A 17,708-nucleotide genomic window follows, 5' to 3' on the forward strand; every position below is an offset into this window, starting at 1 on the left:
CGTAAGATGGTGAACTTGTTGTATAATTTAATCTGGTAAATTTCTCTATTCCTATTACCAAATGTGTCGGGAATTCTTTGCGTTCTAACTCTGTATCTAATTTTATATTTTGTCGGACCTTAGATCGTGATCTATGCATATATAAACAAGGGACATCCAAAGAGTAATGTAACCCATTTGTTTCTGAAAGCAGATTTATTTTATTCAGGATTCTCCTACCCCGTATTATTTCACATTCTTTTCGTTGCAAAACCCTGATTTTTCAACGGGACCTCCGTTCAACCTGACTGCGTTACGCCATCTTACTGGGAGGGACTATGCGCCCGCATGGTACCACTTTATTGGTCGACGTCGGAATTTGGACTGAAGGGGAGCCGTGATTGGGTAGTGCGTGCAGTTGTGTGTAACCACCGTGCCATGACGACGTAGGCGTTTAACACATCGCCTTCTTGATACATACGTTTATTTGTAGTCATTGAGTTCTTTCATTGCCCTATTGCGGCACAGAACGGAAATTCTCCATTTTGAACATTACAGACAAATGTTTATGCCGGTAAAAATTTTAGGAATCTTATATTTATGTACCTTCAGGTCAACTGATAAAAAAACTTTTTATTTCCTACCGTCCCAATTGAAATGCTCATCATCAGGCAACATTAAGTTGTTATACAAGATTATGATGTATATGTGAGGCAAAAAACTTTGTACGAAGTTACCTTCATTATTGTCGTTAAAGGCTAAAATGCATGTATGTGTTTGGTAATCGTAGTGCTATACTGCCCATCTATATTTTCAGTGTTTCTGCGTAGAGCGCTTTTTAAATTCTAACAAAAGTACGATTTACGTTGAATTATCTTCATGCAATACCCTAGGAAAGACGATTTAGCATCCCTCATTTAGACGTTTCTTTCTTTTGGTTAGCTTAGTTTCGCTGCTTCCGAATCTGCGTGTTACAATCCAAACAGCAACTAGTGTTTCTGCTGAAAATCGACCCTATGAACACGTCTTATCAAGTCACATTCCTACTGCGCCATTAGCTCCTGCCCACAGAGTTGTTGTAATTGGTCCCCAGAGGCTGCGACGAGCTGGTGGAATTCCATTGACCACTCCGCACAATCCTTAGGTTGATCGTATAGCACATATTTCCTGTTGTTGACTCTTCGAGACTGACACAGCTGACGTCTAAGGACTTTTGCCGGTACATGGGATATTCCCACAGTTTAGGAGTTTGATTGGGCATTACAGTGTTCATCTGCCAGCACCAGCCCCAAGTATGATGCAGGCATAAAACGGGACCCTTCTTTTACGACAGGCTACGAATGTAAAAAAATTTCACTGCCGCGGGGAGTCTTCCAAGCCCTAAACCATAAAAGGAGAATAACCACCAAGCAAGCAAATCGCGTAATTTAAACTTAGGTTTGTGTATGTATTCTCTTGCACTGGCCCTGGAGAAATATTCGTAATAAAGGAATTGTTTAAGTGAATTGGCAACAAGCAAATATTATTGGCCAAACATAGGCTTTTTCCAGTCAGTTTCGACAGTAGTTTATAAAAATTTTCAGGGGCAAACAAGAAATGGATCTATATATTTTTTCTCCACATGTCCGTAGAGTTTCTCAGTTGGAGGACAGAACGGGACTGACTTTAAATTAATTAATGACCTCTACCATATCAGCAGCATGTATTCTGAAAACGTTATTCATGTAGAACTCAAATACCACTTTTCGCTAATGACATCCTTAGGCCATTGTGAGGGCCAGCATGTGGATGCGGTGTCTACTGCCTTCCGAAAAGAACCCACAAGCACATCAGCTACTGCTTGTTAGTAACGAAAGTACGATTCCAGAGTTATGAAACGAACCCTGTCTTTGAACACGGTTATTTATTGGTAAGAAGGACGCAGCATGGTTTCTGGGATGGAGAGTCACTGACAGGCCTGTAGTTATGTTCGGCAGCGGCAGAGGAAAATGTGCTGGTATTCTTGTTGGTCATATTGTAATTAATGATGTAACACATTAATTGTAATCTCGGAATATTTTTATGCCTTACATTTATCTATAAGGAAGCACTGTTCGAGTCTTTCGGATGTAAATCAGGACAAAGTAGGGGAATACATCGAAGCAATTCAAAGACGCGCTGTTTAAGTTTGTTACCGTTTCGATGACAACGAGACCACTACGGAAATGTTCTGTGAAGTCAACTGGAAATTCCAGCAGACAAGACGACGTTCTTATCGTGAATAGCTGTGGAGAAAAATTTGTCAACTAGCATTTTGGGCTGACGGCAAAACAAGTCTACTGCCCCAAGCGTACATTTCACGTAAGGGCTCCAAACACAAGAGAAACCAGTGATCGTACAGAAACATAGAGACAGTCGTATTTTCCTCGCTCTTCCTGCGAGTGAAACAGGAATGGGGATGACTAATAATAGTACAAGAGACCTTATTCCATGCACCGTATGGCAGCTCACGGAACACTTATGAAGATGCAGATGTAGAATGAAAGACTATCAGGAAATGCTGCATGAAAATCCAATTAGTTCCCAATGAGGTATCAAAGGTAAATAACTTGCTTTAAATGTTCTTAAACGTAAATGTACGTACTTCACACATCGAAAAAGGAAATGACTTTGTATCCTATGACTACAGTGTGAAAGAGGTCCAGCTGCAATCGGTCAATTCATACAGAATATCCGATATTGAGTACCTAAGAATGTAGTACAGATTAAACTGATTAACACACTTAAAGAAGCATTGTAAACTGTCATGCTATTAGATAATAAAAAGGGAGTTACCTTATGGCAAGCATTCCATAGTTGTATGCGGACTATAGACATAAAAGTAGGTATACGCAGATCCTTCAGCAGTATTTAAGTCCTGTGTTCTGTCATCAGCGAAACGACTTCCTTCTATAACGGTCTCGTTAGAGACTGATTTCATTTTTATTTTTTATTTGCAACAGTCGCTACTGACCAAATGAATTCAAGTTTTTCTTTCCTTCCTTAAATAATTCACAGTATTTTTCTCTCCTTTCTTCAGTCCTGGTAGCGCCAGACACTCTTTGGGCTTTTCGTAGAAAAGTAAATAACTTTCATACTGCTCCTGAAGTGATGTACGTACTTGAATATCTTCTTCGCTCTTGTGTGTCTTGAGTGGCGATTTACTGGACAGAAAACTTAAAAATAGTTTTATAATATCTTCACAGTCGGATAGGAACCTTTCTTTGAAGGAAGGACGGAACATAAAGATTTAATATCCTCTCAACATCTAATTCATTGGAGACGAAGCACAAAACAATGAATCATTCAAGGATGGGGAAGGAAACCGGCCTTGCCCTTTCACAGGAGCCATCCTGGCAACTGGCTGGAGTGCTTTAGGGAAATCACGGAAAACCTGCATCTGGATAGCCGGAAGCGGATTTGAACCATCGTCATCCAGAGTGCAAGTCGAGTTTTCAAACCAGTACGCCACCTCTCTCGGCCCTTCTTTAAACATGACTAACTTTTTAAATATTCGTTTGAAGTTCTATGTTATGACATCTTCTGTAATTCCACAATTCTAACTTAATCTGACACTTTTCTTAATACCTTTCTTTCAGTGATTTCCAACTCCTCCATCACCATTTTCATATTGATATCTAAGTGGATTACCATAGAATAATGTATAAGTGCAGAGTTTAAGGGCAATTATTTTATATTCGGTTAAGTGGTACACTACTCTCATTGTTGCAGCTCTTGACTGAACTGTTTCCTTTTCCTGCACAATTTGTTCAATAACTTCTGCTAAATACTTGGATTTATTGGTTCAATTAATTTGGCCACCTTCAGTTATCACGTACTTAGTAAATTTCTCAATGTTTGACATAAACGGGGTCTTCTAGAACGACATCTGTAAAAAGGTTATGATAAATTTTTCACAGCTGTGGATCTTGAGGAGAATAAACCTCATGTTCTTAAGAGATCGATGAGCGATGAGTTCTTCCAGTATTTATCAACCTAGAGAGAATAACAGACACAACAAATATTATAGAAGGCAGTGTAACGTAATAATGTAGACGAAAAGATTCTGTGCTATGCACATTACATGGAAATACTTTTTCTTCCCACACTCAAAAATTAGTCAGTTGTCACTCTTAAGTAACGATGCTAAAATAACGTAAAGTCCTTCTTAATTCTCGCTGAAGAACAACAAATTTAATGTGTCTTGTATAATGGAGAGAAAGTCCTAATCAGATTAATGGATAAATAGTTTATCATAGCTCATCTTAATGACATATTCAGACCGGTAGGAGAAACATTCGTGCATGGTATCCACAGATTTCAGCATATTGGAATGCTAGCAGATACTGGGACATTCTGCAACCGAAAACTTCCACTGACAATGTACCATGAGTTTTCGATTGATAATACGTGCCAATCGTCTCAGGTTATAACTGTAGACGTAGAAAAGTCGATGGCAGATGAAAAGAAAGAAGAGGCTCTCTTCACATGTGCATAGCGAATCGTATTCCTCTGCACACCTACATGTGCATAGCGAATCGTATTCCTCTGCATACCTACTGTTGCCTAAGTCCATCTGAATCTGCTTACTGTAATAAAACTTCGATGTATATCTTCAATTTTGTCCCCCTCCCTCCAACCCAACACATGTACAACCCCTCATGGTCAATGATATTTTGATGCCTTGGGAAGCGTCCAGTCAACCGACGCGTTCCTTTGGTCAGCTTGTGTCATGTATTTTCTTCCACTGCTTTGAGTCAGGACCGCACAATTACTTAATCTATCTATCTATTCATTTGCATACAAGACCCGCTCAAAAAAAAATAATACCTTCAGAAAAGAGCATTTAAATTTATATACGATGTTAAGATATTTTTAAGAAAGCTTTACCTGATTTTGCCAATCTGCATTATACACTCCTGAAAATTGAAATAAGAACACCGTGAATTCATTGTCCCAGGAAGGGGAAACTTTATTGACACATTCCTGGGGTCAGATACATCACATGATCACACTGACAGAACCACAGGCACATAGACACAGGCAACAGAGCATGCACAATGTCGGCACTAGTACAGTGTATATCCACCTTTCGCAGCAATGCAGGCTGCTATTCTCCCATGGAGACGATCGTAGAGATGCTGGATGTAGTCCTGGCGCCTCAGTTGGACCAGCGTTCGTGCTGGACGTGCAGACCGCGTGAGACGACGCTTCATCCAGTCCCAAACATGCTCAATGGGGGACAGATCCGGAGATCTTGCTGGCCAGGGTAGTTGACTTACACCTTCTATAGCACGTTGGGTGGCACGGGATACATGCGGACGCTCATTGTCCTGTTGGATCAGCAAGTTCCCTTGCCGGTCTAGGAATGGTAGAACGATGGGTTCGATGACGGTTTGGATGTACCGTGCACTATTCAGTGTCCCTTCGACGATCACCAGTGGTGTACGGCCAGTGTAGGAGATCGCTCCCCACACTACGATGCCGGGTGTTGGCCCTGTGTGCCTCGGTCGTATGCAGTCCTGATTGTGGCGCTCACCTGCACGGCGCCAAACACGCATACGACCATCATTGGCACCAAGGCAGAAGCGACTCTCATCGCTGAAGACGACACGTCTCCATTCGTCCCTCCATTCACGCCTGTCGCGACACCACTGGAGGCGGGCTGCACGATGTTGGGGCGTGAGCGGAAGACGGCCTAACGGTGTGCGGAACCGTAGCCCAGCTTCATGGAGACGGTTGCGAATGGTCCTCGCCGATACCCCAGGAGCAATAGTGTCCCTAATTTGCTGGGAAGTGGCGGTGCGGTCCCCTACGGCACTGCGTAGGATCCTACGGTCTTGGCGTGCATCCGTGCGTCGCTGCGGTCCGGTCCCAGGTCGACGGGCACGTGCACCTTCCGCCGACCACTGGCGACAACGTCGATGTACTGTGGAGACCTCACGCCCCACGTGTTGAGCAATTCGGCGGTACGTCCACCCGGCCTCCCGCATGCCCACTATACGCCCTCGCTCAATGTCCGTCAACTGCTCATACGGTTCACGTCCACGCTGTCGCGGCATGCTACCAGTGTTAAAGACTGCGATGGAGCTCCGTATGCCACGGCAAACTGGCTGACACTGACGGCGGCGGTGCACAAATGCTGCGCAGCTAGCGCCATTCGACGGCCAACACCGCGGTTCCTGGTGTGTCCACTGTGCCGTGCGTGTGATCATTGCTTGTACAGCCCTCTCGCAGTGTCCGGAGCAAGTATGGTGGGTCTGACACACCGGTGTCAATGTGTTCTTTTTTCCATTTCCAGGAGTGTATATCATCCATTTTACATCATCAGTAAGTTTTATGCCCAAATATGAAACTCATCACTTAATTTTACTGCCTCATTTTCCAACGTAATTTCTTCACCATCGCTCAGTTTAATTTGAGCTACCTGAATACATATCAAAGTGGCACATTAATGAAACATACAGAGGCAAGAATTTTATGGTAACTTCTTAGATGACGAATATGTGATGAAATAATGTGCCTGGTTAACGTAAAAGCATGTTACGATATTATCTTGGAAAACTAGCCAAAATACGACAGCTAAAAACAAGAAATCGGCTGTGTGGGAAGACTCGCAAATACAGTACTCGGCAAAATTACTTGTTGATAAGAAATACCGCGAAAATGACTAAGACAGCTCGAAGTAGATCATATATCAGGGTAGCTCAGCGTAATTATTCAATTAAACTCATGAGAGGAAATTTTGGAGATAATGGTTTATGAATGTCGAATTGTAACGCTGAGGCAATTAACATTGGTGTTACTGTGAAATCTCTTTTACGTTGTTAATATCGTACTATTGTCATGAAATGAATAATTGTATGATTTTATATACCGAAGCAGCGTCGAATTTTCAGGAGTCTTTCACTGTTTATGAAAAAGTGAGATATATGTTAGTATTTACGGGGGCTCAAAACATATTACCAATAGATGGTTACATTTCATATTAGTTACATGACAACTAAAATTATTGATATTTTTACAAAATGTATGTAAACAAGTAGGTGAAGTTCGGTTCAGAGGTGTGTTCGAACCAGGAAGTTATTATCTGCTACTAGCCAAAGGTTCAGGTGACGGTGAGACAGCTGTTAAAATGTACAATTATAAGTACTGACTGCATGCAAGCCATGTTAATGATAATCAGTGTTTTTTTTCTTTTCACGAATGAGACTTTCACTCTGCAGCGTAGTGTTCGCTGATACGAAACTTCCTGGCAGATTAAAAGTGTGTGCCTGATCGAGACTCCAACTCGGGACTGTTGCCTTTCACGTTTCATATCAGCGCACACTCCGCTGTAGAGTGAAAATCTCATTCTGGAAACATCCCCCAGGCTGTGGCTAAGCCATGTCTCCACAATACCCTTTCTTTCAGGAGTGCTAGTCCTGCAAGTTCCGCAGGAGAGCTTCTGTAACGGTTGGAAGGTAGGAGACGAGGTACTGCCTGAAGTAAAGCTGTGAGGAGGTGGCCTAAGTCGTGTTTGGGTAGCTCAGTTGGCAGAGCACTTGCCCGCGAAAGGCAAAGGTCCCAAGTTGAAGTCTCGATCTCACAATTTTGATCTGCCAGGAAGTTTCAGTGTTTTTTTAAGTTTCGTAAATTTTGAAGATACAAGGAACTAATTGGTAGTGGAGTGAGTGGGTAATTCTTTGGAGGAAGTTTGTTAGCAAACACTGAGTAATATCTTGTTAAAGATACCAGACAATGCTGATACAGTAGTAGGAAATAAGTCATCGAAAGAAATTCATTAAAGATGGTGAATGATTCAACTGGCCTGAACGATGCGTCATCTTATGACATATTCCATCTTTTATTTAGTTACATCTGTATTGGGTGATAATGTTGCAGATGACTTTGAAAAAGATTGCACAACACGAAATAATTTGCTGCAGTATTTCGCGATAATGGTTACTGATCCATTTAACTTACATTCCCAGAATCAGTAGAACTTCGGGACAATAAACCGTCCTAAAAATAAGTTAATTCGTTGTGAAGTAATACATTGGTTAAAGTTCGGGATGAAAGCGGTTCACGTCTCTATCAGCTCATCCACACATGGGTTTTCTGCTGTTTTCTATGTCGAGTAACGAAAATGCCAGAATGGGTCCTTTCAAAAGGAGATGTATGATTTCGTTCCAAATTTCATACAAATTCGAACTCGTCTTCCGTTTGTGATGAACCCGTCGCTTATAGGACGCTCCAGAATCTTCCTTCTACTTAAGAATTTGTTTTCTAACTGAAACCTATTATAGGAAGATTAAGCTTTAACTTTACGTGAATGACGAGTCCTTTAGAATTGAAGCTGAAGCTCAAACTGGGAAGGGTTTGGGAAGGAATCTGGTTGTGTGTTTCACAAATAAACTAATCTGGTATTTGGTATAAGGGATTTAGAAAATTAAAGAAAAACTAAATTTCGGTGGCTGCTTTCGTACATGAACTCTGTCCCTCTGAATGCAATTCCAGTGTCTCTGATCAGCAAATTTGACTCTCTTTTTCTCTATCTGGATTCGTTGTTTAACTTTCCTTTCATCTAATGTGCGCAGAGAGATAAAATATTTACGTGATGTTTATTAAACTGCACTATTAACTGTAGCCTCAAGATGCTTATCACTACTTCCTAGCCAGATGTTATTGCTTTACGAAACAGGTAAAAGGGTTTCAAGAGTCTAAAGTAAAGTAGACGTGTACACGTGTACTTGCATCCTAGATAATTATTCATGCTACGTTAAAGCTGACTGAAATGGGGGATTAGAGTTTCTTCAATAACATGGCCGTTAATTTGTTGCAGCAGTGTTAAAACCGACGCATGGGCAGGTATGTGCTTCAATATAGGTTGAATTACACTGATTTCTGTGATAACAATGGCATCCCACAGTTATTACAAGCATGTGAATGAAAATAAGTTAAATTTCATTTAAATCTGTGCCGCAGTGGCAGCTCTTGAGCCAAGCCTCAAATATTTTTAATCACTTGCTATTCAGAATTACACGTTAAAGACAACTCTTCTGTGATAGATGTAAAAAGTGTGATGAGTAATAGTGTCACTATCACATCCTGGAAACAGGAAAGCAGTCAGTTTTACTCACGTAGGACGTAACGCTAAACCGAATTGCTTCAAAGTTTTCTAAAAAACTGGAGATTTTATGTGGGTTTCCTGTATTCGACCAGCCGCGTCTTTTAAGACGTGCGCGATTGACCAGTCACTTACAGGGAACAGAGGAAGTTTCATTTTTGTCGACAATCTGACATTGGCAGGTCAAGGGAAATCAAAGAAAGACTTTTAAACCACCCTCAAAAAAGCACTGAGACAGTTGGGTATTTTGTTATTTTAAGAATCAACTTCGTCAAAACCTAATTAGAATCCAAATGGGTGCGTTTTGTCTTCACCTCAATCAGGGGCGTTTCAAAAGTAGCATCGCATGGCGAGGGATATAATCAGTAAATACACCTCGTAAAAACATCTGGAGCCGTTACTGACTGTACTCTGAAGAACAAGCAGTGTGGGAGGAATACTAGAATGAATGAGGAAGCCACAAATAATGTCCGACACAAGATCACTAGAAGCCCGTGGACCTGTCGACAACAAACAACGAGAATGACGGCGCCAGGGAAATGTAGGTGCTCTAGACTATGTGGGATCCGTCTGGTATAAATCCACCCGTGCAAAGAAAGTTCACAAGGAAGCATAAGATACGTGTTATCTCATTACGGTATGCCTGAAACCAACGGCACTTGTAAGACTCTACTAGCTCGCAGGCATTGCGCCACCCGACATTCGTTGTTACGTGGCTGCCAGCGGGAAGAGTACAAATCAGTCTCATCAGGATTCCCATCCATTAGATTGGTCCATTCCAGCAGCTCCAAACTTGGGGTCTAGAAGAAATTTGATCAAGATTACTTCAGTTCTGAAAACAGCAGAAGCTACAGCAGAGGAACTACTGCGAATTTCTACACTTGAGAATATCTGTAGATGGCCTCTCCTCTCTGAAAATCTCTGACTTGGGCATGAACTGAACTTGGTCATGTGGCTGTGCGGCTGATCCCGACGGAGCTTCGAGTCCTCCCTCGGGCATGGGTGTATGTGTTTGTTAGGTTAAGTAGTGTGTAAGCTTGGGGACTGTTGATCTTAGCAGTTAAGTCCCACTAGATTTCACACACATTGGTCATGTGGAGATCACAGAGCTGGGTTGTATATGTAAGAACCAGGAGCAAGCCCCATAAATGCTACCACGGAGCACCTCCTAGATCGTCAACTGTGTGCAGCCTCTTTGCACAAAAGAAGATTGTCTGCTTGTTGTGACTCTGAACGTGAATAAAGGTGCTAGATGTTGCTCAGTTCTAGGAAAGCTTGATTACCCTTAGTTTCTTTTACTTTGAATGGTAATACAGATGTATAATAAATTTGTATTGTGTTTGTTTCTGATTAAAATGATCACAAATACACTCCTGGAAATTGAAATAAGAACACCGTGAATTAATTGTCCCAGGAAGGGGAAACTTTATTGACACATTCCTGGGGTCAGATACATCACATAATCACACTGACAGAACCACAGGCACATAGACACAGGCAACAGAGCATGCACAATGTTGGCACTAGTACAGTGTATATCCACCTTTCGCAGCAATGCAAGCTGCTATTCTCCCATGGAGACGATCGTAGAGATGCTGGATGTAGTCCTGGCGCCTCAGTTGGACCAGCGTTCGTGCTGGACGTGCAGACCGCGTGAGACGACGCTTCATCCAGTCCCAAACATGCTCAATGGGGGACAGATCCGGAGATCTTGCTGGCCAGGGTAGTTGACTTACACCTTCTATAGCACGTTGGGTGGCACGGGATACATGCGGACGCTCATTGTCCTGTTGGATCAGCAAGTTCCCTTGCCGGTCTAGGAATGGTAGAACGATGGGTTCGATGACGGTTTGGATGTACCGTGCACTATTCAGTGTCCCCTCGACGATCACCAGTGGTGTACGGCCAGTGTAGGAGATCGCTCCCCACACCATGATGCTGGGTGTTGGCCCTGTGTGCCTCGGTCGTATGCAGTCCTGATTGTGGCGCTCACCTGCATGGCGCCAAACACGCATACGACCATCATTGGCACCAAGGCAGAAGCGACTCTCATCGCTGAAGACGACACGTCTCCATTCGTCCCTCCATTCACGCCTGTCGCGACACCACTGGAGGCGGGCTGCACGATGTTGGGGCGTGAGCGGAAGACGGCCTAACGGTGTGCGGGACCGTAGCCCAGCTTCATGGAGACGGTTGCGAATGGTCCTCGCCGATACCCCAGGAGCAACAGTGTCCCTAATTTGCTGGGAAGTGGCGGTGCGGTCCCCTACGGCACTGCGTAGGATCCTACGGTCTTGGCGTGCATCCGTGCGACGCTGCGGTCCGGTCCCAGGTCGACGGGCACGTGCACCTTCCGCCGACCACTGGCGACAACATCGATGTACTGTGGAGACCTCACGCCCGACGTGTTGAGCAATTCGACCGTACGTCCACCCGGCCTCCCGCATGCCCACTATACGCCCTCGCTCAAAGTCCGTCAACTGCACATCCTGTTCACGTCCACGCTGTCGTGGCATGCTACCAGTGTTAAAGACTGCGATGGAGCTCCGTATGCCACGGCAAACTGGCTGACACTGACGGCGGCGGTGCACAAACGCTGCGCAGCTAGCGCCATTCGACGGCCAACACCGCGGTTCCTGGTGTGTCCGCTGTGCCGTGCGTGTGATCATTGCTTGTACAGCCCTCTCGCAGTGTCCGGAGCAAGTATGGTGGGTCTGACACACCGGTGTCAATGTGTTCTTTTTTCCATTTCCAGGAGTGTAGTAAGAATAAAAAATAATCATAATTAATATTAATAATAATAAACCACACAAATTATAAAAATACAGGTACTAGGTATGTATGTGTACTTGTGTGCATCTTCTACACCTCCTACTAAACCACTGGAACCGTTTCAAGCAAACTTGGTACGCATATCACTAACTGTCTGGAGGGATTCGCTTGGTGTGTGTGTGTGGGGGGGGGGGGGGGGGAGGGGAGGGGTGATAACCATTCATCTATCAAAAGAACGGGTTTGGAGTTGAGAATGAGAGCTCTTACAGACTTGCAACAAACTTCGCCCGTAACTTCTAGCCCTTACTTTTCTCGCTGATGAACGCCAAAAAGAATGAAAGAAAAAAATTTTCGCTTGTTTCATTTTCGCTATTCATACAGTATAACTGCATGACGCTTTAATTATGTTCTTTAATGCAAACTGTGTTCATGACAAATTTTGCAGGCACATATACCTCTGAATACAGCAGAAAAATTACATCACTGTAAGACAAACATTCAATAGATATGGCATCTAGAACACTGAGATGGATGAAAAACCAGCGCATCATGCAATATGTTTGCGTTTATTACTTCGTTGCTACTAACTGTAATCGCAAAACTTTTCGTAGACACTGTCCACGTAATCCTCTCAATGTACTTCCAAAAATATATTACTATACGACACATAGTTGGAGAGACTTGACGTCAGATGCCGAGATGCGTAAAAACTGCCGTATCATGCATGACGTTTGAAGTTATTGCGTCTTTGCTAATAACTCTATTCGCAACACATGTCATAGGCAGTATCCACGTATGCAGCTGAATTTGCCTAGAAAAGTATACTATTGCACGAAACACAGTTTAGGAGATATGGAGCCAAATACTGAGATGTGTAGAAAACAGCAGCGTCATGCAAGATATTTTACTTTACTTATCTTAACTACATACACTATTCATATCCTAAAGCTAGTTTTGTTCTGTTGTAGTTGTGAACGTAGTTTGATATCTGCTGAACGAGGGGACTTCAGTAAGTTACACATCATTATGGGAGAGCAAGTAACATTTATTGAACGCAAACAGTAGTCATATGTAACACTAGATTTATTTGCAAATTTATATCACTGTGCAGCAAATATTTCAGCATCGGGAGCAGATGAGCAGGTGGAGGCACAACCGTACCAGATACCATAAGCGTAGCCTCTACAACCTGATGATCCACAAGGTTGGTGTGGAAACTGTTGAGGTATACAGTTGAACAGAGCGCGTTTATTGAATAAACTGAAGCTAATTTTGTTGTTATCGGAGTGCTTACGTCAGCTTCACGTGACGTTCCAGGTACTGTTCCTAATAAATCAGTGATTCCCGTAATACACGCAGCTTATTTCCGTAGTTGTTGTTAGTGGATATGGGAGCTATCTCGTGTTCAAATGGTTCAAATGGTTCTGAACACTATGGGACTTAACATCTCAGGTCATCAGTCCCCTAGAACGTATAACTACTAAAACGTAACTAACCTAAGGACATCACACACACCCATGCCCGAGGCAAGATGCGAACCTGCGACCGTAGCGGTCGCGCAATATGCAGAACTAAAGATTCTAAGTTTGAATTGTGAGACAATTTCTCAAGTATATGTATCAGGTAAGGTTCCCATACCTTACGAACCTCCTGAAGTGTCTCAATTTCAATAGTGAGCCCGTAGAAGGTGGCATAAGAGGAGTACAGTACACCATCCTTACTTTTCCATCCTAGATTTGTAGCTATTTAAACAACCAGCCCTTGAATTATTTAAGTGATTCGTCGCATGGGATTTCTTCCTACCTCTTTTGCCTCAAAGCTCTTGTATCTGATATCCAGGGCCGCTGACAGCCAGGACTGGGCTAAGGGAGAGATGTGTGACTGAGCCCAACTCCCAATGTAGGGACACAATTTTATTGTTATTTTAAAGAGGGTTTGCCATGATTTAAACATAATGCAGTTCCAAGAATGGTAGATAGTAGCCACTTTGACCGTATGTTCCTAAGACGATATTCTCGGGAAAATTCGAACCATTTTTCGATATCATTATTCGTTACCAAGATCCAGAGGTTCAAATTTGTTCTATTGACGCAGTAAAGTATGATTGTAATATCCGGTCTGACGCGTAAATGTATTTTAGACAGACGTTGTGGACACATGGCAAAGGTTCTAAGGGTATCGCAAAGATTCTGAGGTCACCAAACAATGTTTTTCGTCAGCACTTTTCGCCAATAAAACTTTATACCGCACTGTCTCTGTATAATAGGCACTTCACGCATGTACAAATATGCCCAGAACAGTTCTCCAGTATTAAAAAAATGGGCCTTAAAATGCCTAAAAAACTTAACTGTCAAAACTGATGTAAATAGCCGGCCGCTGTGGCCGAGCGGTTCTAGGCGGTTCAGACCGACACCGCGCTGCTTCTACGGTCGCATGTTCGAATCCTGCCTCGGGCATGGATGTGTGTGATGTCCTTAGGTTAGTTAGGTTTAAGTTGTTCTAAGTCTAGGACACTGATGACCTCAGATGTTAAGTCCCGTAGTGCTCAGCGCCATTTGAACCATTTTTGATGTGAAACATAAAAACTGCAAATTCATTAAATTATTTCCAATAACTTTTCCAGTCGTTTTCTGTGAAATGCGATTGATGAGCTAAGTATTGTGAAACACGCAAAGCAAACAACTTAGCATCAACCTCATATTATGCGTACTTATTTTTTGTTTACAGTACGTATATGAATTTATCGAAGTAAATAAATAAAATGTCAAAACCTTACTGACCTATGGAATTGGTTTTATCTAAGCTGCATAAGCCGCTGTAGCTGGGAGAAGAGGGGAAGAAGCACAAAAATGTTCCTGCTGGAGCAAAAAATGGCGCATACACTCCTCTTGCAAAGAATCTAACAGGAAAGAGAGGACTAGCTGCCTCTATCCGCATTCCGCCCTCCTCAGCAAAAATTTATGCATGCCAACTCACTCGCGCTTTTTTGTGCTGAAAAAGTATAGCAGAGAGGCAGTGACGGTGGAAGAGAGGTGGGAGATAGGGCCAGTGGGAGATAAAGAAAGAGGAGACAGTGATGGTGGTACAGAGTGAAAGTGTCAATTACAAAGACAATAGCAGCGGCAGCCAAAGACAGAAAAGACATTGCTGCTCATTTAGAGACAGCCGAAGGAAAAAGTTAAAGAGAGATCTATGGAGGTAGAAGGTGTGGTACGTAATGAGAGAGGAGACAGTAGAAATGAAAAATAGACCATCTGAGACCGACGAACTTCAATAGGAGGGTATAGAGGAGCGTCCATTTGAACCAAATTTTAAGCACGTGGGTATAGGTAATACTCAATAATGAACTACTGTAAAATGTGTTTTTGCTCTGTTTAAGTTAATTTTTTTAAATTGATATACTTCCACTTTATCTTAAAACAAAGGCTAAGTATTGTACTGAATTCTATACTGAGGCAAGTTCTGGGGGCAGTAATTCTGCGATATGGTGTATTCTGTCCTCATTTGTTCCATAGTGTGCCGAAGCATTTCATTAAATAGACATCAGCGCACTCGCGTATAACCTGCTATGTGTCGTGTAAGGGGGAGCATATTTTAACCTACTTGGCTGTAACACTGTCAAAGGCACCTTCAGAGCTTTCCGTTCAGGAATTTTTTGAATCGTAGCGTCCAAGTAAGTTTGCCTTGTCTAATTATATTGAGTTTCCTAGGTTCCCAAATCTGTGAGCTTTTGTTGAAGTATAGTTGATCTGACAAGGGAATGGTCAGACTTGTCATGCCGAAACATGTATTGCTTTTTTTAGCACTGTTATTTAACTGTGCAAAAGGTCCGTATGCAAAATTGTAGCTGCTGACATCAACTGGAAGTCACCTAAAAAAAATCACGAACACGGCTGTGTTTCCAGCTTGGCGCTTGCAGTGACGGCTGGCCACCCCTGGAAATGGCGAGTCGCGAGCGTTGTGCGCATGCTCGGGAAGTGCGGCCGTCTTATCGCGACGTTCACGAAAGAGGAATATCGCTGCACGGTTTCGGTGGAAAGGAGAAACGAATATTCGTTTCTGTGGCATGCACGTCCTTTTAATTTCTGGTACGTATTTCGAAACATACCGTCCTGAAACTGGTTAGAGATGTGAAAGATGTTCTGTACATGTTCATCTATACTCCGCAAGCCACTTTACGGTGAACATTCAATCTCCCCTCACAGGTGATGGCGAACCCTGTAAATGTTTTGCTGCTTGCCATGGAGATATACCACAGACGCCAAATGAAGCAATCAACAGAAAACACGTGTGAAGACTATGTGTTGTGCGACATGGTTATTAAACTTCTAGACGACCTTGTAAATGGCGCAGACATGTGGCTAGAAACAACTGAAACACTCGATATTGCAGACTGTGAATCTACAGACGGCGAAGACACCGACGAAAGTTGCACTCGTGAAGACACTTCGAGTCATAGTGCCACGTACCATCATCAGTTATTTCCGAAAATAACACCAGCAACTACAATTACCTTATCAGACAAAGAAAAAGCGGTGACGTATTGGTTGAACGAAAGTGGCAAGAAACGCCTACGTGTCAGTAATGTTCAAAATAAGTATCGCTTTGTCCGTTCTGAACGTGAATTGTATAACTGGAAAAAGGAAGTCGCTGGACGACGTAAGAGTTGACTGAAAATTGCGACGGAGATAAATGCGTGACTTTTTGAGCTATTTACGGATGCCAGACAACAGTCATTTAGTGTCAGCGATACAACTTTGCGTGATTGGGCGTTAGAGATTGCCAACGCGATAGGCGCTAAAGGATTTACAGCTTCTCAAAGTTGAATTAGTCACTTCAAAACATTACATAAAACTGTGGCAAGAAAAATGACAAAATTTGTATCGAGAAACAGGTCGGAAAATGAAATGACACAAATCGAAATGATATAAGCTTTTCTTACGAATGCAAAAGTAAGATCGCTAGTGTTAGTGAATCGTACGTGTACAATGCAGATTAGTCAGGTTTTCAAAAAGAAATGCGTGCGAAAAGAACACTGACATTCAAAGGGGATAAACATATTGAGGCGATTGCGCAGTCCACGACTGCACTCACCCATTCATACACTATAAAGCCCATAATTAGACTGGATGGTTCATTGCTGCCTAAACTATATGTGTGTCTTGAAGAACCAACTGGACGTTTTGGACAACGTGTCAAAAGAACAATGTTCTACGCAAACAATCTTGTGGTAGACGCATCGAAGTCTGGAAAAATGGGAAATGAGAACATTACACTTTTCATGCGTCATGCTTTTCTTCCGTTCTGCGGGAACAAATCTGTTCTCCTTCTAGATTCGTGGTCAGGTCATAAAAGGTCTGATTCATTAAAAGCTGTATTTCGAGTCCACCCTGACAAAGAAGTAGAGATACTTCAGATTCCACCCGGCACGACGAACGTAATTCAACCTTTAGACAGAGAATTTTTCCGTCATTGGAAGGCTTTTTACAGAAAAATAACAGAAAATTATTGTGTGCAGATCACTGCAATTTCCTGTCTATCATCGTGACAATGTTCTCAAGCTGCAGTCAGTAGTACATTATCAATTTTCCGCCCCACGGTTTCAAAATTTGATTAAATATGCGTGGCACCCCTCGAAATATACTGATACTAGGCCTGATTCATTCCTAACACCAGTCCAGTTTTGTCTACGGACATCTAGCAACGTCTGTGATTCACAGGGCTGTCATATATCGTCTTTGCTTGTATGTTCTTGGTGCACAAAAAAACCTCTGTTTTGAACATTGTATCAATATTTCGCATTTTTGCTTTAATTACAAGAAATAAAATT

This window comes from Schistocerca cancellata, chromosome 1 (genome assembly GCF_023864275.1).
Source record: "Schistocerca cancellata isolate TAMUIC-IGC-003103 chromosome 1, iqSchCanc2.1, whole genome shotgun sequence".
NCBI classification, from domain to species: domain Eukaryota; kingdom Metazoa; phylum Arthropoda; class Insecta; order Orthoptera; family Acrididae; genus Schistocerca; species Schistocerca cancellata.